Raw genomic sequence first — 21,711 nt, 5'->3', positions numbered from 1 at the left:
TGTCAGGCTCTGTGCTGACAGCTCAGAACCCGAAACCTGCTTCAGATTCTGTGTCTCCCTCTCTCTCCCTGCCCCTCTCCTGTTCACACTCTGTCTCAAAAATAAACAAACATTAAAAAAAAGAAAATTGTAAATCATTCCAAAAAGTGGTTAGGCATTTGAGAATACTAGTCATTCCATTAATGATGTTATACCCACTCGCGTCCACTATATACCCAACTATATTAAATGGCAGAGAGAAAAATCATGCACTTGCCACATCGTTTCTCTTTGAATTGCATTAAAACTGAGAACGATATTTTACATCTTAATACATGCTAGCATTTTGTTGTTGTTCAGACTAAATCAATCCTGAGTTTCTTTCTTCTGTTCACATTCCGTATTAGGGAAAGGGGGTCATCTGATGGAAAGGATCTGATTCCTGTGTCTCAAATTCTTGTGACATCTGTTTTTTTTTTAATCCTCTCTCATACCCCTTTGTTCAGATTTATCAGCATTTATTGAATATCTTTATAAACAGTGCCTGTGCTTGGCCTATAGTAGGGGCTCAAAACTGGGACTCTATTCCCTCCCTCTCTACCTTATTATAAATATTTATTTAATCAGTCAGGGGCCTGGCCAGAAACAGAATACTGTACATTCTCCTATTGGATTCTGATGAGAATTTAATAGACTATTTCTAGAAGTATGGATGCAGTTGAGGAAACCAACAAGTGATGAGAGGCGCCAGGCATCCAGAAGCTGTTACTACTCTTAGGTGAGGGGAGGCAGCAATATTTTGGGAGACTGGCATGAGCCAGTGCTATGGAAGGCTGCTGCCCATCAGAAGCTGTAGTTATAGAGGGAGCTACCATTAGGCTCTTGGCATTGCGGTGGTGGGGAGAGGTTACCTCTTGTCGACTGAACCACGCTGGAAGCCAGAGGGCAAAAAGATCCTGGATGATGCAGTTTGCAGGGTCAACTCCTGGGAAGCAGAGAAGTGAGGGGAATCGATTCAGGTGACCAAAAGAAAAATAAAGAGCATACTCACTTTAGAATTTAATTTTGAAACAATTCATGAAGCAGTGGTATCCAAATTTTACAGAAGAAGACATCGAGGTAGTCAAGTGTAAGTAATTTGCTGAAAGTCACACGACTACTAAATAGGAGTTAAATTCCTGCCTTCTGGTTCCACATCTGTTCTTTTTTTTACCAAAATGTCTGTCTTATACTTTCTCTATTGGACCTGCCTTACATTTTTGACAATGTGGAGGTTACAAACAATTGTGATTCCCATTTTTAATTTAGCTACTAGGAAGTCCAGAGTCAAATTTTAAGCCCCGTTTGCTAAGGGTTGTGGGATTTTATGGCTTGCATTTCCTAGTGGCCTTCTCTTATTATTTGATCTTACTTTCCTTTTTCCCTGATTTCTTTATCTTTTTGTATTAAATATCTTCTTCCATTTTTTTGAAGAGGTAAAAAATGAAGAAATGAGTATGTAACCACGGGCCTGTGCTAAATCAGCCTTTTCCCTAATCCAGAGCCATGACTCAGTGTATAGAGACTGCCAACCCCTCATCTCCACCCCTCACACACACAAACACCCGTGATCTTTGCTTTCGAGTTTGATTTTACCATCACAGTTTTATTCAACAAAGTGCCCCCCACAGCCACTACCAATCAGTTAGTACTGACAGGGCAACTGAAACCTATTTGCAGTGTTTACTGTAATATGACCGGTAAATTAACTGATAATACTGCAAGATATTCAATTTGGAAATGCCCTATGGAGAGAGTGGCTTCCGTGTTTAATAGCAGACATCCTAAAAGCCTTTTACTCAAGCTCACTGCATGTGATGAGAATCAGTGTAGTCTGACTGCTTTCCACACTGCAAATACCTTAGTAAAAGGCAGGATGAGCAACTATGTGAACGTATTCTCTCTCCAAATAATTAATTTTTCTTCTCCAGGCTCAAATTTGTGGCATTATTCCAAGGATATCTCAATGGTTATTAAAAAAAAGTGCTGTGCTATTTGTTTTTTTATCATCCTAGATAAAGGCCTATTTGGCCTTATTAATAGAGTTAGCTCCACTAAAGTTGTAGGGTCACAATTCCATTAACTAACATCCTGAAGCAGCATTATGCCATTCAGGAGAGAGTGGAATTCATTTAAGCAATTCAAGACTTGGATTCCATTCAAGACCATTTAGCAAAAGCTCTCAAAGGACCATTATTTAAGAAGCCATGCCCATAACATTATGATGGCATAGAGCAATATAACTGTAAAAATATTACTGATCATAGTAGTTTCTTAGAGTTCTGTAAGTATTTGTAGATATGTGTTTTCATATATATTATCTCATAACCCCCAAACAAAGCTCTAACAAATTTCTTTTTAACACATATATCCTCTCTGTGTATGTAAATGTAGAATCAAAACAAGAGTTTGAGTCTGTGGGGAAATCTATCCAAATTCACTGACTGGCATCATCAACACGTTCTTTAACCAAATTGTTCAATTTCCATGCTGTTGTGTGAAACTCAGGTGCATTGGCTTGCGAGCTTTGATCATGACGAATGACAATGCCTTTACTTAAGCTGGTAGCCTAAACATTTTCTCTTTCTCCCCCAAGTTTATGAGTTCTCCCCCAAGTCTCTCCCTCAAGTTTATGAGACTTTAACATTGACACAGATGTGGTTATTTCCGCTTCTCAGATACATTCTGTTATTTTATGTGTCTGAGAATTAAATTAATAAAGTGTTCAGGATTCTGACCCCTTCTTTTAAAAAACATTTTTTTAATGTTTATTATTTTTGAGGGAGAGAGAAAGAGAGAGAGAGAGAGAGAGAGAGAGAGAGAGAGAGAGCATGAGCGGAGGAGGGGCAGAGAGATAGGGAGACACAGAATCTGAAGCAGCCTCCAGGCTCTGAGCTGTCAGCACAGAGCCCGATGAGGGGCTCGAACTCACAAACTGCAAGATCAGGACCTGAAATGAAGTTGGACGCCTAACAGACTGAGCCACCCAGGTGCCCCAAGGATTCTGACCCCTTGTAATGAGAACCTTCCTTGATGTTGTTCTTTTCCATGCTCTTTCCACTCCTCTATTTGTTTCAAAGATGAACAATGAGCACGTTGATGATGTGTTTGCATTTTAAAGGTTGCTTTCCCACGTATCACTTCATTATATTTCTTTGTAGTCCTGTGTAGCAGATATCATGATGCACACTTTGCCAGACAAGATATTCATGTTCTAGCCTTCAGAACTAGACAAGCTCTGGTAGGGTCCACTGACCCAATGGTGTCATAGTCATTGGTGTTCATCATTTATTACTGATTCAAAAATATCTGTTGTTTGTCTCTCTGTGTACAACACAATATTGGACATTGTGCTTGGTGAATGGCAAATATTTCGTCAGTATCTGTTGACTAATTGTGTGAACTCAGCATATTACCTTAGTATCTTGCTGTCCGTGTGATAATTATGGTCTCTTGCTGCCCCAGTGAAGTTACAGCTCACATTTCTCTTGCTCTCAGAGTCCTTATTGCCACTTATGCTTCTGACTCAAATAAAATCCTAAAAAACAGATGATATACAAGGTCGCAAAAGTCTTTCCCTAGGACAATTTGTACTGAAACTCTGCCTGGGCCCACTGTCAGTCTAAAATAGGAAGAGCTGATCAGAGAAAACACTGGGAACTCAACAGAAAACCTGATAGAATTCACCAGTTAAATAAAAAATTAACCAATTTCTCACTTTTTCCTAGAAATAATAGAATCATAAATTATATCCTGTTTGCAATTCCAGAGTTTCAATTACACGGTTAATATTCAGCATATAATAATCCATGACAAATTTACAATAAACTTATTTCTTTAAATGACCAAAACATAAATGTAAGAGATTTAATAGACAAAATGCCATATCTCCATTATAATATTCTGAAGTTGTTATATTGATATTAAGAACTATTACACATATTTTTAACCCTATGCAACTTTGGTCGTTATCATCATCATCCTCGTCGACATCATCATCATCATCATCATCATCTTCTGCTCAAACATCTGTACATTTTTGGCATGGACATTGGGCCTGGCACTTAGTGTGTGTCCAGTGCTTTAGAGATGAATGCATATTCATATACTATGACTGAGAATTCACAAGAACTTTATGGTACACAAAGAAAACAGTTTTCCAGCCATTATTCCATTTGAACCACATAACAACCTGATGAACGAAGTATAGGAATGATTACCAACTCTGTGTTAAACATGGGGAGTGGGGATTGATTGATTTGTCTAAGTTCAGTCACAATTATTATGTGGTATGTGTAGAGGTGCCATCATACCCAAGTCTTGAGACCAACTACCAGCGCTCTCCTGGCTTGACTTTCAAACGTAAATTTATGTATGGGGGAAGAGGTGAGAATTCCGTAACATGTTAAATGGTGCTCAGTACAGTTTTGAAATATCAAAATAGAATTGGTGTGATTTCTTAAACTAGAGACTCATTAATCTAAACAGACAGATACACCATTGAAACAAATTTAGGACCTGAAAATAATTGAATACATTGTCTTAGGACTAAAATTAGAGGAAACCACAGGGTGTGTGGAACAAAAACAACCATGCTATTAGTGAACTGTCAGCATCTCTTAGTCCGAAGGAGTGAATAATTATCACAAGAGAAAAGGACAAATAAAGCAGAAGTAAGCAATGGTTGTAACAGTGTTCCCCTGGGGATAATTATTTGTCTTTATTGCATTCTATAGATGATGTAGAACCTTCTATTTTCATTTTTATAGTCATATTTGATGTATGCAATTTAAAAGTTTGCTTTTTAATAAGAAAATTATTTTCTTAATGTGTTTTATACTTGGTAAACATTTAGATTTTACATAAGACACTATAAACATTTTTAAACAACTAGCGCCTCATTATTTAACAACAGACCATTGTTTATTCATCTGGCACAACAATCAATAAACATCTAATAACTTTGCAGTAATTAGAACTGTTCAGAGAAACAGAACAACCTCAGGAGTTCCATGTGATTGGAATCCTCTGGGTGAGGCTGGTAGTGGCGTGAAGGAGAAAATTCCTGCTTCAAGTAATAGGATGGGTCTCTTTATATCTTTGTTAATTCTTACAAAGTATGTAACCGTCCTTATGTCAAAGGAGGTCTTCAATTTGCTTGCAATGAAAGTACAGGTATTTATGGTAATAATAAAAAAAGCCCCACAAGAACAACCCAGCATTCTCTAAAGGTAACTAATTAGTGAAAGAGAAGGAGAGGAGAGATATTTTATTATGAATAATTTATTATGAACCCAGGAAAATATAACTGTGTAGAAAACATAGTCGTGGGCTTTTTAGCAACTAGGTAAAAAATAGAGAAACATTATCCCTCATAGGAGTGTATGTTGTAGATGAGGACTTGGTGAAATTCAAAGCCCAGAAAGCAAGGCTATGGTGTGGACCAGGTGCAAATCTTCCGGAGGATGACTGCCCCCAGAGAAAAGCTTATAGGAGGTGTGGCGCGGTTGCTAAGGAAGGTGATTCCTACCTCACATGGCCCTACATTTCTGTGGAAAAAGGATGCATCTCTCTTCTCTACTTAAAACCCTTTGATGGCAATCCATTGTATTCATGAAAAAATCGGAAACTTTTACCATGGCCTTCAAGGCCCTACATGACCCAGCTTCTGCTCATTTGCATTTTCCCTGAATTCCTCTGCTCTCACCATGATGGGTCTGTACCAATTGGTCGAATGTGTTGAGTTCTTCCTACTCAGTGCTTCTTCAGATGCTGCTCCTTCTACTGGAAGTACTCTCTTCTCACCCTTCCACCTGGCTAATTTCTATTCATTTAATAGATTTTAAGTATTCCTTCTGCAGAGAAGACCACACTGGCCTCCACCTCACTCCATTTGTGCTAAATCACACCGACAACTCTTTTACATGGTATCTGGCATTTTTCATTGTTTCTGGCACTAGAAACAACCTATTTGTACTTTTATTTCCTTAAAGTATACACATGGGTTAGTATACACCCATACATATATTTTCTAGCTCTTTCCACTGAAGGCCTAGAAGTACATCTAGCTCCAGATCTTGGTTTCTAATACCTTTCTCCAATTAATGGAGCCAGGGCTCCTTGGAGAAATGGTTGATTCTAGGGCTGGGGCAGAGAAAATGCAAGATGAGTCTGGAGCATCTTGCAGTGACAGGAAGCAAGGAAATGCTTTAAAAAATGGTGATTCATGAAAAAGACACAGTGGTCAACCTGCAAGAACTCCCAAAGACCAAAGCTGGGATGGTTTGAACCAGAAAAGAAGTAATGACTATTGGATTATAACTTAAAGAATAAAATCAACATCCATGAATTCATACTGATATAAAGGACCGAGTAAATAATCAGAGGAGGAACAAATGTTTCTTACAGGACAATTACAGAAAAGAAATGCACCTCTAGGAGGTAGAACTGTATTCCTCTCCCCTTGAATGTGGGCTAGATTTAGTCACTCACTTCTAACTAACAGAGTATGAAAACACAAATATAGGAACTTTACAGTCAAGAAATCTGACATGCAGTCCCTCAACTAAGAGATTAAGGTTAGTATCACCAGTGATAAATCACATTTATAGCATGCATCCTTGACATGATGTGATGAAAAAGACGCTCCACCCTTTAACCCATCCAAAAAATCTATAACACCAGCCTATTAGGAGAAAATACCAGACAAACCCATGCCAAGGGACTTCCTACAAAATACCTGACCATGAATTTTCAAAGGTGTCAAGGTCATGTAAAACATGACCTGAGAAACTGTCACAGACTGCAAGAGACCAGATGCGATCATGATATTGTCTATTACAACACAGTTAATAGTATTGCACCAATGTGGATTGCTTAGTAGTGATAAATATGTTATGGTTGTGTAAGATATTAGCACTAGGGGACAAAGAGGGAAATTTCTGTATTGTCTACAACTCTCCTGCAAACTAAAATTATTTCAAAACTGTTTCAAAAAAGGTATTTTAAAAACATCTGCTCTGTTAGCAGGAGTCTCCTGTCATGATCACCACTGTATGCCCATTTCGAGAACAGGGGCGTGTGCTGGATAAAACTTTGGGTTCTGGGGCCTGGCTGCATGTTTGATTCCTGGCTCTAACACTGGTGGGCCTTGCTGTCAGCAAGTTTTGTAAGCATTCCATGTCTCAGCCTTCTCATCTAAAAAAGAATGCAAAGTGGTTGGAGGATTGGAGGCCTTAATATGTGTAAAACATGGGGGCGCCTGGGTGGCTCAGTCGGTTGGGTGTCCGACTTCGGCTCAGGTCACGATCTCGCGGTTGATGAGTTCGAACCCCGCGTCGGGCTCTGTGCTGATGGCTCAGAGCCTGGAGCCTGCCTCAGATTCTGTGTCTCCCTCTCTCTCTGCCCCTCCCCCGCTCATGCTCTGTCTCTCTCTGCCTCAAAAATAAGTAAACATTAAAAAATGTAATATGTGTAAAAGATGTACAGCAGTGCAAGTTATCACTGACGTAATTCCCATTTAATGTATCAACACTGACTGAGAGAATGAATGATGGGAGGTTTTCCTTTTTGTTTTTGTTTGGCTAAGAGTGAGTCACAGTTCCCTCGACATCAGAAAGAGTTTGGAGAAGAGGTTCAGGGGATGGAGTAGGATGAATGGAATGGGGCTCCGTGAGGCACCATAGATGGTTGGCATCAGGATGGCAAGAAGTGTAAGGCTAAGCTGTGGGGAGTGAAGCATGGAGCAAAGTTGACACGGAAGTGTGTCTGACTGGCCAACAAAGAGGAGCAGTTAGACTCTCTGGGCACACCGCCCTTCCTTAAGTTCTCCACTCTTCCCCGCTCTGCTGCGTGTTTGCAGGGGTCTGACCCGTGCATGCTGCACTTCTCAGCCTCCTACTTCAGCTGGTTTCAGCTGAATGTGACCAAGGGGACACACTGGTGGGAGACTGGAGAGTAAGGGAGAGGCCAGAGGTTTTCTCTCCTTCCCTCTCAGTCTTGGGCAGCAATTCTAGCAGCAGCCACATCTCTTCTACAAACAGTCCTGCCACGGTCTCAGCTTTTGGCCAAGGGCCAGTAACACCACCTTTTCTTCTGTCCCTCTGGTCTAGCTGTAGTCCCTACAGCTTCCTTCTGTAATTATTCTCTGGGTTGCCTCACTGTCTTCTAGTTGGCTCTCAGTTCCTCTATTACCTACGTAACTTACCCCCGGTTTTGAAATCCCTCTTAGGAACGCTCAGGTGGCTTCCATGTTCTGGTTAGATTCTGACAGAAACAAAAGGCATGATGCAACTCCCCGTTTTCCAGACCGACTGGAACCCTGGAGAAGGTTTTCCAGGGCTACCACAGACAGATACTGGTTGTGTCCCTAAGCATCAATTACATAGTCAGTGTGCTGTGAACTTGCCTGGGCTTCAGGATATTTTGAAGTTTAGAAGGAGGTACTGGTGACAGCCTGTTTAGGATTACCCACACACCACGGCCTTCTGGGCAGTCCCACACAGAACTAACAAATTTGATGGAGGGGGTGGGGGGGTTTCAGAATCCCAGACACAACAACAGATCCAGTGACAGGTCCATCACGGGTTATGTGGGCTGAAGAGCCTCCCCTGCTCAGAAGTATGCCAGGGAATTGGAGCCAAACCAGGGGTATCCATACAATTCTAAGTTCTGTAAAATCTGGCTTATTCAGGCTGGGTCTCTATACAAAACAAAATGCTACTATCACCAGCATTTTGTCTCTGGTATTCATTTCAGCCACCCTCCACTTGAGTCCCTTGCTCTCAGTCCTCCTTATTTGGACCTTCATCTCTCCCATCTATTCCTCACCTAGCTCTCGGGGATAAGACATGGGTTGGCCAGCTATCCTACCCTGAACCTTGGTGTCTCTCCCAGGACATCATTCTGGCATTGTCTTCCAGCTTCTCATACATCCACCACTTTGATGAAGGACTCTCCTTCTACAACCCCATTTAGGACCTCACCATGGTCTTCCTTTTACTTTATTTTATCCTTGAAAATAGGAAACCAAATGAAAGACAGGATGGGAGAGCTGGTGATGAGGCTGGCAGCCATAGTCAGGCTTGAGTAAAGGAAAGAGGGACAGAAGCAAACAGTTGGCTCAGAGGCTGTCAGGTGTAATTGGACTCTGAGAGGGGCGCCTGGGTGACTCAGGTGGTTAAGCATCCGACTTTGGCTTGATCTCACCATTTGTGAGTTCAAGCCCCACATCGGGCTCTCTGCTGTTAGCATGGAGCCTGCTTCAGATCCCGTCTCACTTTCTCTATGCCCCTCCCCTGCTTGCTCTCTTTCTCTCTCTCAAAAATAAAATAAATACTTAAAAAAATTAAAACAAACAAACAAACAAACCTAGACTCTTAGAGTGGAAGACGTGAACATGTATGGGAAATCCAAGAGATTTCTTTTAAAGGAGGAGAGGAATAGTAAAAACGTTCAATTATAAAGACACACTACAGCTTATAGTGTAAACCCCAATCAGATGGTTAATAAACATCCTCGCCTGTCTAAGGGACAGCAGCAGTGACAAGTTTTTCTAGGGTGAGGGAGCTTTAGCTTCTCTACAACTTCCACCAGCTTTCCCCCTTAATTCTTTGATCTGAACATGTGACATTTTCTCATTCTTATGGAGAAGGCTCTGCAAAAATAGGTTTAGGACAAGCCTGCTAGGCTCTCCTTTCCACCATATTGAGCCCCCTATGAAATCCCTATATAGAAATTCTAGATTCCCTATTGAAAGTAATAGTTTATGTCTATCAAATATTGACTACTGTACTTAAAATGTATACTTTACTTTTATTTTTTAAATGTTGGTTTATTTCTTTTGACAGAGAACGTGAACGAGTGAGAGCAGAGGAGGGGCAGGAGAAAGGGAGAGAGAATCCCAAGCAGGCTTCTCCACAGTGTCAGCACAAAGTCCCTTGTGGGGCTCAAACCCACGAACTGTGAGATCATGACTTGAGCTGAAATCAAGAGTCAGACACTTAACTGACTGAGCCACCCAGGTGCCCCTAAAATGTATACTTGATTTTAAAACATGACCATGAGGTACCATGTATTTAAAATGCTATCATTTAATGATTCTGAAGAACCAGTAATCTTATGCTATATTCCCAAATAAGTCACAATCATAAATGCCTTCTTCCATAACCTATAAAAATAAATCTAGCAGTATTCACTTCCTCACAGGTGGCTATTTGATGAAGAATAATGAACATCTTTATCACCACAGGCTGATACTGAGCAGTTATCTGCAGAGTCTAGACAGCAGATCATTTTTAGCTAAGAGTCAGAAAGAAAATGTATCTGAAGTGTGATGTTATGAAAAATGGGTTTTGCATTCATGCAGACCTGGTCTGAATCTTGGCCTCACTATTTACTAGCTCTGTGACCATGGGTCATTTATTTAACTTTGTGCTTCAGCGTATTTATCTGTAAAAAGACAGATAATAGTATGTCTCTTGCAGTGTTTTTTTAGAGGGCTAAGTAAGTGATACTGTCGGATATGCTATGTCTGGCATTTAGTGGCTGGTTACTGTTGGTGATGGTGTTTTTAAGTATATTTCCCGAAGGATATTCTCTCTTATTCCAGCCCCCTTCCGGAGACAGCATGAGGTTGGATCCATAGTTAGACTGCAATGGTTCTTAACACCAGCTACACTTTAGAATTGCTTCAGGAGTTTTTCAAACATAACAATGATAGGCCATGTCACAGAGCAATTCACTCAAAGTCTCTGGAGGTGGAGTCCAAGCTCACTAGGGAATTCTAATACGCATCAGGGAGTGAAAAATCACTAGAACAGAGGAACCGTGGATCTGAATTTGCATGATGTGATGGTTAATTTATGTGTCAACTTAACAGGGCCATGGGATGCCCAGATAATTTGGTTAAACATTATTTCCTGGTGTGTCTGAGCGGGTGTTTTTGGATGAGAATGGATCTGTAGACTGAGAAAAGCAGATTGCCCTCTCAATGTGGGTGGGCATCATCTAATCTCTTAAGGGCCTGAATAGAACAAAAAAAGGCAGAGGCAGAATTTGATCCCTGCTGGACTGAGTGAGCTGGAGCATTGCTTTCTCTTGCTCTCCCCCTGGGCTCTCTTGGTCCTCCATCTAGAATATATCATGAAATTTCCTGAGTCTCCAGCTGGCAGAGAGCAGATTGTGGGACTTCTCAGCCTCCATAATTATGTAAGCCAATTCCTTACAATACATATCTTTATATATACATATACATTTATGTATGCATGTCTATATACATGTATATGTATATATACGAATATATCTTTGTCTACATCTATATATACTATTGGCTCTGCTTCTCTAGAGAACCCTAATGAAGGTAACATTCTTACGATCCTGTGTACTCTACAAATGTGAGAAGACTATCCATTCTTCTTCCTCTTTGCTGAGAAACATGGACTTCTGTTTCCCTAAAACCAGTAATTAAAGTTTGGTATCACCCTAGATTCAGGTCCAGGGTGGAAGGATTTGGCCGAATATATTTGCATAAATATAATCCTAGGTACCGTATGTTGCAGTTATCTAGAGGGAAGTATAAATTAAGTCATGTTTATATTTAGGGACCACTCATGGATGTTCATATTTTTGATATATGTATGTTAATCCATTGCAATCATTAACTCTTTTCATGCAAAAATTGTCCTATCTTTGGCCAGTGGAAAACACTTCATGTTGACTCTAGTGTTGTCTTAATATGACCTGATAGCACTTAGCCAATGTCAGCTACTATTATTACTACTTATTCTTATTGGTAGATGGACTGTCATATTCTTGAAAATGAAGGTTGTGATGAAAGTATAGTCTGAGAACTAATGATTTTTAAAACACCGAGTTAAGTTTTTATATAAATGCAAAAGGGTTGTGGGGAGAGGAAAATAATAAGGCAAGGTTTGAAAGGGGAACACATTGTTATCTCATGCTACATTTATAGGCATAAAGGATTTTTTTAACCACTTCCTTACCAACTCAATCACCTTTAAGACAAAGTCAACATTGTATTTATTTCCTGTAGATTTTATAACCTCCCAGAAGTTTCCTGGTAAGCCCCTGTATTAAAAAGAACAGGTGATATCAAGGCCAAATGCATGTTCCTGACATAAATAGCAGGAAGTCTATGAAGTGTTTGTTGTAAGAAGAGTAGGACTGAAGCATATGCTTGAATATCTATAAGCACAATATGTTCTGCGGCACCATATAACACCTGTGTGGAACAGCCAAGCCATATGTTTCTGAAATCATACTTTAAAAATTACTACGTAGATGTCAAAAAGGAAAATGCACATTTGCACAAAAGATAAACATGTGTTTGCTATTAGCATAACTCTTTATGGTTTCCTGAAATCTTTTCTAATTGTAACAAGTTTTTATCTTGTAGCATATGCCAAAATGTCTTTTAAAATCATTAAAGTATAACCACCTAAAATCTTAGAAGCATATTGTCAAAAGGGTGATATTAAAATTTCTATACAACGTTGGGATTTAACCAGCAATACCTTTAATCCAACTCATGGAATTTAGTATTAAAAACTCCATGTGTCACAAAACAGCCAATGTTAGATCTATTATCCTCTGATATTTGCTTAGTCTCAAGGGGAGAACGTTTGACTCTTTTTGGCTGAAGACTTAAACATAATGTTAAGGTGGTCGGTGCTGTCCGTGTGCCTATGTGGTTTGGGGTTAGAGTGAGCAGGGAGGGGATGTAAGAAGGATGAAGGAGATGTTTCCAGCCTGCTATATGTGGGTAGGGAGTTTTCTACGTGCAGTATATAATAGAGGGGAGGAAGACTTAAAAGTTGGAATAAATGGAAATACTAGCTTTGAAAAAATCAGAAAGAAATGCAGGATCATTAGTAGTTGACATTTGCTATCCCAATGGTTTGATCTATGGTGCTTTTAGACCCACAATTTTTTTTTTAATGTTTGTTTATTTTTGAAACAGAGAGAGAGAGAGAGAGAGACAGAAAATGAGTGGGGGAGGGGAAGAAAGAGAGGGAGCCACAGAATCTGAAGCAGGCTCTAGGCTCTGAGCTGTCAGCACAGAGCCCAATGCGGGGCTTGAACCCACAAACCGTGAGATGATGACCTGAGCCGAAGTCAGACACCTAACCGACTGAGCCACTCAGGCGTTCCTAGAGCCACAATTTAATTTAACTGAAAGGATAATTTAACTGAAAGACTTCTTAAAATGTGTTTCTAAATTGAAGTCTTCTTTGAGCCTATTTTTAATGACTAGCATAGACATTGATAATTAGTAACATTCATTTGGAAGACATTATTTGATAAAGCAGTGAATATAGTAAATTGACATAGTAAAGTAGTGAATAGCGTTTTGTTTCTATAATTAGGTAAAACAACCAAATTTCATTTAGTAGCCATTAATTTGCTGAATAAACCTCCTAGTCACAGTTAACATGAAAGAAAACATTCATACAATTCTGGTCAAAACATTATGAACTCTTGGTTAATTAGGGTCCAAATTACTGGGGTGGTTCTATATGAGTACAATGAGATGCTCTGTACAAGACTTTGATGGAATAAGTCTGGGATATATGCTTCACAACTTTAACTTTGTCTCTCTCTTGGAGATTCACAGGGTACATAGCATATCAAGAGACTATTCTAAGATATTGTGTAATAACAAAGCCTGTTTAACTCACTGTGTCCCAAACTTAGTTGACCATGGCTCTTTTCTCCCAAGGAAAACCTGTTATGACAGAACCTGATTTCACTGGAATAGCAGCAGGCCCAGTCTCGGTGCATCATGAGGTCTCCAGGCCAGTCTTGGCAGTCCCTAATGGCAGCAATGCACAATCTGGCTAGTGAGACCTAAGGGGAAAAAAGATGGCATACAGAGAAGGTCTTATTATGCCTTGGATGCTGTTACCTGAAAAATAGATGCCTCTAAAGGTTGCAGCATCTTGCAATCAGAAAGTCACGCACTTTAGGTCAAGGCTAGGGGAAGAGAAGGAAAAAGCACTTGGATCTTTGATGCAGTGATTGAATCTGCAAGTTGACTTGATGACGGCCAGTCTCTATATTTCTTATAAAGGAAATAAACATCATGTAAGCTGCTATTGGGAAATCCCGGCTTGGAGTAAGGTAAGAGGGTGTCCTGCTGATTTCCTGGGAGATTGATCATTCAGGGCATGCTTGAAAAGGAAGCATGATGGGTTGGTTGTTCAGAGCACAGACCAAGGGGATTAATTGAGCAATAAGTCTTTCCCTACGCAAGACTGAGCCTGCTGTTCTGATCATGGCAAAGTCAGCCTCATATGGGTCAGTGTGGCTCAAACAGTACGGAGTGTATCAGTAAGGATAGATTATGCTGAGGTAAGAAACCAACCTTAAAATCTCAGTGTTTTCCACAACAAAAGTTTATGCCTCACTCAAGCTACATGTTCATTGTTGGCTAGTTGGGTACCAGTCATCCTCACTCTGGACCCCAGGCTGAGAGAGAATCCCCATCTGGAAAACTGCGAGTTGTACTGTAGCAGAAAAGAAAGCTCTGGGGATTTGTGCAATGATGACAAGAAAACTTGGTCCAGGAATAACACCCACCATTTCTCACAGCTCATTGAACACAACTGGTTATAAGGGGGCCAGGAATAGGAAACAGAACACCGTTAATTGCTATTACTCACATCAGAATGGTTGGCATAGCAATAGAAGTGTCTAGTCAGAAAGTATACCTGAGTACCTTAGATCCTTTCTGGGAAGTTTGTCTGGGCAAAAGTAAGGCCTAGGTTGGTGGCTAGAGAATTACAGGGAACTGGATTTGGCATTTGCTTAATGTTAGATAACGTATCTGGACTCTATCCAAGCAGCCTAAAATTCAAGGCAGGACACTAGCCCGAAGAGGAAAACTGGAGGGCCAATGAGACACTCAGCCTTGGTTTCTATTTGCTAAGTGCAGGGAGATAAGCTTTCCATATGGCTTAACTTGGAGACAGGATTTTCTGGAGCCAAGTGGGATGGGAAAGATGATTTTAGGTCAGGGAAGCAGGAAGGAGAATTTAACCAACCTATGGTTGAAGGAAAGCCAACGAGAGTTTCAGAAGTCAAATTTGAAGGAAGTAGTGAGGGCAGAAAAGAGAGAATAAGTAAACAAGGCCTGAGCACAGGAGGATTACAGGTGGAATGAAATGTAATGTGAGGCACGGTCTTTGACAAATGGTTTAGGAATAACGTAGTGAACCATGTGAGAAGAGTCAACACTTATCTTGCTTTGTGACGAGCAAAAGATAATTGCACAATTTCAAGGGATTGTGCCAGATTAGACAAACATGTATTTATACTTTAGGGGAGAAGCCTATGATTTGGTGAGGCTCCAGGTGCCCAGTTAGCCAATGGCAAAAAGATGAATTCCAGACCCACGGGCCACGGGAGGTAGGGCTGGTCTGAACTGGATATATATGGCCTGCCTCAGCATGGGTTTCCTCAAAGATGGAGCAGAGCTGAATCTTCAGGCAGAAGACTTTTAGTACCTATGGCTTTGCAGATTCCAGAAAGGCAAGGCTGGACAGATGTCAGCTTTCATCATTTCTAGATGAGCCTTTCCAGACAGACCTATGTTACTGGCATCCTTGGACCTCTTGTCAGGCCTATCAACTCTGGTGCTCATTGGCCACCTGGTTCAAAATTTCTGTGAAATCTCTTTGGATGACTGTCCCCTCTCTTGAACCTGATGCTCAATGGGAAGCCCCATTGTGCGTCCACAGGGACTATTCCAGATCTCCTGACATAGTAAGAGCTCAATAATAGTTGGTGGTTGATGACAGAACACAGAAGATTTACCCACAGAAAACGAACATTAAGTTGTTCAACTTGACCGGAAGCAATGCTTCTGGAAACTTGATAATATAAAAATGGATTGGATGAGGAGAAAAATTCATACTTGTTGCACTTCTATTTTACATCAGGCACGGTGCCAGGCACTTCGAAACATCATCCCGTTTATTCCTCACATCAGCCATGAGGCAGATTTTCTTTTCTCCCACTTTCTAGGATACGACACAGAGACTCGGAGGTTAACTGGCTTGCGTGAGTTCACATACCATGTCAATTAGTAAGTAGTGAAGCAGTGATCTGAAGAAGAACTCGGTGACTCCAGGGCTCAAGGCCTTCTCACTTTACCACTGTGCTTGCCAACAGAAATAACACAGTACGTTCATCAACCAATGAGCATCAGAAGGGGCCTCCTAGATATTTATACATCTGCTAAAGAAGGGAACCATGGAGGAGAGAGCAATTAGCAAACTAATGAATCATCCTCTGTTGCACAAATAAGCTAATTGAATTTATTTAGGGAGAGGCAGTGGAGTGGTACCGCCTCCGTGTTTCAGCTACACAATCTTAGGCCAGTTGCTTATACTCTTGGAGCCATGGTTTTTGTGTCTTGTAGAGTGGGATTGTACTCCCTCTCAGGCCTCCCTCACCCAATTTATTATGAGGAGTAGCTGGGATGATGTATGTGCAATCAAGATGAAAACCGTCAAGAAATATTCAAAGGGAAGGCATCACTATTGGCTTTGCCTAAGTATCAGATATTAATCAATGAAACATTTTCCCTTTCAAATGTGTTAAAATTGTACAGCAGGGAGCCAGGCTCACCCCCGATTTTAATAAGAAAACACTTCTAATGAAGGCTTCAGGCATGAATTAAGTAAATAAAAATTAGGTTCATAGAAACACTTAATATGTAAGTTTAAGAGATTTGCTGTGCAGAATGGAAACTGACCATAAGATTCAGGGGGTTGTTAATGATAGAGAAACCTGAATTTATTAGCAGTGGGCTTGGTTTTCATTTAAGTGACTTTCGTTTAATAATTTCATATAATTGTCAAGTATTCAGAGGTACTGGGCAAAGCATCCTTTTTAAAAATGTACTTTTTCTTTCTAACTCCCTCTAGAAACTGGAAAAGGAAAAAAAAAGCTTTTTATATTTGACTCTCTCCTATTACTGTCAATAGCAGTTAAGTGCATTTATGGAGACACAAGGCAGCACAAAGATTCCTCTGTGATTCATCAGAAGGCCCATCTTAAGTATAATTACATTACACAGCTCTGCTCAGTCATTAGTTTCTTATTTAGCGACAATGTCCTTCATTTTAAATCCTTTGATGGTAATTATTTGTAACTATGCCCTTGAATTTTGAAAGCATGTGTACTGTGGCCCCGCTGAACAATGGGCATTTCTAAACTAGGACGCAATTGGCTTCCCCTAAGGGACCCTACGGGAAATGGTCTGTAACAACGCTGAAAATTTGCAAAAGGTTTCTAAGCTTGAGCTACAATCCAAAACGAAGGTGTGCGGCTATTCGTATTGTGTGTGCGATAAAAAACTAAAAAGCAAGTCGTTAGGTATCAGGCAGGACTTTCTTAACCCTTACTGACCATGGCACATTTTAAAGTCTTCAACATTACCTAAATAAAGGCACATTCACACGTATCATAGACTGACCCCCAAGTGAGGTACTTCTGAGACATTTTTTAGTTCTACCAGTCACCTCTGTGCAGACAAACAGCTTGTGTTTATGCATTTATTCATATATCAAGCACCCACATGTGCCAGGAACTGTTTAGGTGCAGAGAACAAGGTCCTAAGAGGGTTGGTGCCCAAAGAGGAGCTCACAGGCCAGTGCAGGGGGACACATAAGCCCCAATAACTTGGTTATCCTCAGGTGTGTGAGAAAGGGCAGCTCATGTTAATGTTTCAGCTTCTTACCTTCACCTGATGATTCAGTGGGAGTTTCCAGGATGTCCTTTTTTTCTTTTCCTTTTTATTTTCTTTTTTCTTTTCTTTTCTTCTCTTTTCTTTTTTCTTTTTCTTTCTTTCTTTTTTTTCTTCCCTTCCCTTCTTCCCTTCCCTTCCCTTTCCTTTTCTTTTCTTTCTTATTTTTACTGCTCCCTTTGGAACTTATACCCCTGTATCCCTCTTGTTCCCAGTGCAACTGGCAACCACATCAACTATGCTCTGAATATAAAGGCCAATGCCCCGTCTGGGTCTCCCTAAGAGAGGGCATCCCTCCCATATGCCTCATGTGGACCAGCAAACACTGGCGTCGCATCTGAGGGTTATGGCAACCCTGCATGTTGCCATTCTTGTCTTTTATTCCCCACTTCCCTTTCCCTGCTTTTGTTCTCTCGGGCTCCTTTGAAAGCCCCATTTATGTTTTTCACATATGGCAAGTATTTGGGGTCAAAACTAAAAACCTATAATGTGTTCCTCAGCAAAATGATTCGTTAAGCAAGGCTGGCTTCAACTTGAAAGAAAAGGTTTCGGTAGGCAACAAAACAAAACAAAAATCCCACAAACCATTCTGGCCATGCTGTAATTCTTCTTCATGAAAGCAAAATGTACTTATACTTTACATGTGTGCATTAAATAAAGCCTCCTTTCCCGGTGCAAGAAGGTGAGTATTGGAGCCATTAAAATTTTTGTTTTCAAGCTACATATGGTTATAGAAATCCACACACACAGACATTTACATTTTCCTAAAACACTGGCTTTATAGTAGGAACCAGAATTTTCTTAGGAATTAACCCTCTGGTCAGGTGGCCCAAAGAGAACACTGTAGAAACAATATTTGCGGAGTGCCTGTTACTGCCAGGTTCTGTGCTAGGAACTTTACACATAGTTTTCTGATTCCTTACCACTAACCCTAAAAGGTAGGTAGCAGGATTATCGTATTGACCCATGGGGAGAACTGAGGCCTAGGGGTTAAGAATCTTGCCCAAGATCTTTCAGCTTTTCTATCAAGCTGTCCCTCACTGTTGAGATGCCAGTGGATTCCTAGGGTTCCCATGATCCTTGCCTCATCCGTGTGTGTTTTCCTTTTTCTATAAAGCATGGGGAACCCCGGGTCATGTATGAGTGGGAGAGCAGTTGTTTGAGAGCATGGGACACTCACAGCATGAGCACTGTCACTAAAGAGAAGGTTCTGGGGCAGAATTCCTCTACAGCTATGATAAGGGGGTGACCCCCGAAGCTCTCCATCCGGACGGATCTGAATTTGAATGCCAGCTCTATCACCTGGGGGACTCTGGACAAGCTGCTCATCCTTTCTGAGCCTTACTTTCTCAGCTGGAATGTGAGGTTAGTGCTGTCTGCCTCTCAGCACTGTAGTTAAGGACTAGAGAGAACATAGAGGAAAATTCTTCATTCCCCTTCCTCCGTGTTCCTACCCTGCACAGCACTTCTGCTTTGCCAGAGCAGGCCCAGGCCTGCCCTTGTTTCTGAGTCAGTGCTGATCCGATTTACCAGTTTAAGCCTGTCCGGATGTGGTCCTGACATCATGCCTGGATCCTACTGTACCCGATTTTTCCTCTGATGTGCTGAGCCCAACTCCCCAATCCTTCTCATCTCTGGCCCAAGTGCTGGCTGGGGTCTAGCGAGCTGAATGAGCTGGACTTGCTCCTGCTGCTTGACTGGACACACATACCCACCTTCAATCTGGACCATGTCCAAGATGTCAATATCCTTTGGATAGCATTGAATGCCACTGTAGAGCTGGCCTTCACAAGTGGGTAGGGTCATCCTACTCAGCAATTTTTATAATATTCTGAGCAATTTCTAGGTACCAGGCCCTGCAAAAAATAGGCATGGTCCAGGCAGTTAACCTAAGTGCTTTACATATATCATCTCATTTAATCCTTATGTAATCCTGTAAAGTAGGTACTATGAATATCTGCATTTTGAAAATAAGGAAACTGAAGCTTAGGAAGGTTAAGGGTCTTTCTCCAGTGACACAGCTAATAAGAGGGAAAGCCAGGCCCAGAATCCCGAGCCAGGGCTCAAAGCCATTATACCATGTTCCTTTCCATCCTACCTGTCAACCCTCTGCTGCTTCTTCCTTTTCCGGGTGTTTGATGCACTCCACGGCAGCAGGTGCCCCCTCCCCCCTTTTTTAATGTTTATTTTTGAGAGAGAGAAAGACAGAGTGTGAGTGGGTGAGGGGCACAGAAAGGGAGGCACAGAATCCAGAGCAGGCTTCAGGCTCCGAGCTGCCAGCACAGAGCCCGAGGCGGGGCTCAAACCCATGAAGTGCAAGATCGTGACCAGAGTGAAGTCAGGCACTTAACCGACTGAGCCGCCCAGCTGCTCCAGCAGGGGCCCTTTTTATTGCAGTACCTCTTACACTGTAGTCACTTGTCTCTATCTCTCATTAAATGGGGAGATCTGGGCCATACTTTATTTACCCCTGTGCTCGAGTGCTTTGCACAGTACCTGGCACAGAGTAAGAACTTCAAGATGTTTGTTGACGGACTGGAAGTCCTAACCTCAGCAATCAGGCAACAAAAAGAAATAAAAGGCAAGGAAGAATCATTGGCAAAGGAAGATCATTGGCAAGGAAGAAATCAAACTTTCACTCTTCGCAGACGACATGATATTCTATGTGGAAAACCTGAAAGACTCCACAAAAAAACTGCGAGGATTGATATGTGAATTCAGAAAAGTCGCAGGATATAAAATCAATGTCTACAAATCAGTTGCATTTCTATATACCAATAATGAAGCAGCAGAAAGAGAAATCAAGGAATAGATCCCATTTACAATTGCACCAAAAATCATAAAATAACTAGGAATAAACCTAATCAGAGGTGAAAGATCTATATGCTGAAAACTAAGAAAGCTTATGAAAGAAACTGAAAAAGACATAAAGAAATGGAAAAACATTCCCTGTTCATGGACAGGAAGAACAAATATTGTTAAAATGTTGATAGTCCCCAAAGAAATCTACACATTCAATGCAATCCCTTTCAAAATACCAGCAGCATTCTTCGCAGAGCTAGAACAAACAATTCTAAAACGTGTATGGAACCAGAAAAGACCCTGTACAGTCAAGGAAATGTTAAAGAAGGAAAGCAAAGTGGGAGGCATCACAATTCTGGACTTCAAGCCATATTACAAAGCTGTAATCATTAAGACAGTATGATACTGGCACAAAAACAAACACATAGATCAATGAAAAGAATAGAGAACCCAGAAATGCACCCACAAATGTATGGCCAACTAATCTTTGGCAAAGCAGGAAAAAAATATCTAGTGGAAAAAAAGACAGTCTCTTTAGCAAAATGGTGTTGGGAAAACTGGACAGAGACATGCAGAAGAATGAACCTGGACCACTTTCTTACACCATACACAAAAATAAACTCAAAATGGATGAAAGACCTAAATGTTGAACAGGAAACCATCATAATCCTAGAGGAGAAAGTAGGCAACAACCTCTTTAACCGCAGCCACAGGAACTTCTTACTAGACATGTCTCGGAAGGCAAGGAAAACAAAAGCAAAAACAAACTACTGGGACCTCATCAAGATAAAAGCATCTGCACAGTGAAGGGAACAATCAACAAAATTAAAAGGCCACTGATGGAATGGAGAAGATACTTGCAAATGGCATATCAGATAAAGAGTTAGTATCCAAAGTCTAGAAAGAACTTACCAAACTCAATAGCCAAAAAACAAATAACCCAGTGAAGAAATGGGTAGAAGGCATGAATAGCCACTTTGCCAAAGAAGACACCCAGATGGCTCACAGACAGAAAATGCTCAACATCACTCATCATCAGGGAAATACAAATCAAACCATGTGACATCCCCTCACACCTGTCAGAAGGGCTAAAATGAACAACTCAGGAAACAGCAGATGTT

At 40.9% G+C, this 21,711-nt stretch overlaps 1 long non-coding RNA gene across 1 annotated transcript; it reads right to left on the bottom strand.

Annotated features, from left to right (window-relative positions):
- Positions 1–78: 78 nt before the first annotated feature.
- Positions 79–20,010, bottom strand: LOC116738259. Its single transcript, XR_004343970.1, has 5 exons — positions 17,783–20,010; positions 16,113–16,193; positions 13,716–13,884; positions 3,435–3,556; positions 79–964 (listed from the first exon to the last, which is right to left on the bottom strand). It is a non-coding gene; the product is annotated as an uncharacterized LOC116738259 (long non-coding RNA).
- Between the last annotated feature and the right edge of the window lie 1,701 nt (positions 20,011–21,711).

The sequence above is a fragment of the Lynx canadensis genome, chromosome C1, assembly GCF_007474595.2.
Source record: "Lynx canadensis isolate LIC74 chromosome C1, mLynCan4.pri.v2, whole genome shotgun sequence".
Lineage (NCBI taxonomy): Eukaryota > Metazoa > Chordata > Mammalia > Carnivora > Felidae > Lynx > Lynx canadensis.
This window is presented reverse-complemented; position numbering and strand designations above follow the sequence as displayed.